A 1,292-nucleotide genomic window follows, 5' to 3' on the forward strand; every position below is an offset into this window, starting at 1 on the left:
AATGAATGGGGATCCTTATGGGAAAATAAAAAAAAAAAAAAAAAAAAATTAAAAAAAAAAAGCGATGAAAGAACTAGGGTGACCGACAGATCACTAAGCTTACCAACATCAGTAGGTAGTGTATAGTGTTATTGGCACGCGGTGGACTTCGGATCTGGAGGTTGTTGGTTCGAGTCGAAGACAAATATTGTAAAATTTATCAAAGATTCAAGGTTATCCCTCAACGGAATACAGCCCATTTTCGTGAGGATAACTGAGTCGATACTTTGAGTTTCGACCAGTGACGGTGGCGGTAGGTATTACCAGAAGAAAATTTATTGAGTTGATGGAATCAGTGAAGGAGGCTTTTAGTAATGCTATGATGTCCAAAAACATTGTGAAGAGGCTCTTGATATTTAGGTACTACTTCTCCTCTATCTCCTTTTCCTCAATGGAGGAGCTGGGTGCAAAAAGGGAAATATGGATTTTTTGCTCTTTTTGCGTAAAACGGTTTTTTGAATAGAACGTGGTGATAACTTTTTTTTTTTTAGGAGGTTTGACAGAGGGAACTGTAACTGCTATGGTCTTATCGTCCCGAAATCGAAGAGAGAAGGAAGACAGGATATCCGTCAAAAATGTTGCTTCTTGAATAATACCGAGGGAAATGGAAAGGAAGAAGAAAATCTTTATGTACAGGAGTCGAAAATTTTCCTACCAATAAGAACCTTTCAACCAAATAGACAAATAGAGGAAGTAGAACATGACAAAGGTTTCGGAAAAATAGCACGCACCAAAAACCAAAATCTCTGAAAAAAACATGCAAAAAGGGGGTTTGAATTTTGCAAAACGGTCCTCTCGTGACACACTTTCGGTCCGTGATGAACAAACGGTTCAAACGATTAGAGAACCGTTTAAGGGTGTTAGGGGGATGCGAACCCAGGTGATTTGGGGGGGTGTACCAACTGGGTTTCTGGTGCGGTGCCAAAACACCAAATCAGATATCATTGAGTCAAGGTCGTACGAGAGTGTGCCAAGGTCAGAGAGAGAGAGGGAGAGAAAGAGAGAGATGGTCGGGGAGAGAGAAAGTGAGAGAGAGAGAGAAAGAGAGAGATGGTCGGGGAGAGAGAAAGAAAGAGAGAAAGTGAGAGAGAGAAAGAGAGAGAGAGAGGGAGGGAGAAAAGAATGGTTGTTTGTCCTGCTCGAATGAGACTAAAAAGTCCCTTTACCCCAGCAGTCTAAACAAGGTCTCGTGTATTTTATGGATTTAAGAGAGAGAGAGGGAGGGAGGGAGAGAGAGAGAGAGAGAGAGAGAG

This window comes from Diaphorina citri, unplaced genomic scaffold (assembly GCF_000475195.1).
Source record: "Diaphorina citri unplaced genomic scaffold, Diaci psyllid genome assembly version 1.1 scaffold722, whole genome shotgun sequence".
NCBI lineage: Eukaryota > Metazoa > Arthropoda > Insecta > Hemiptera > Psyllidae > Diaphorina > Diaphorina citri.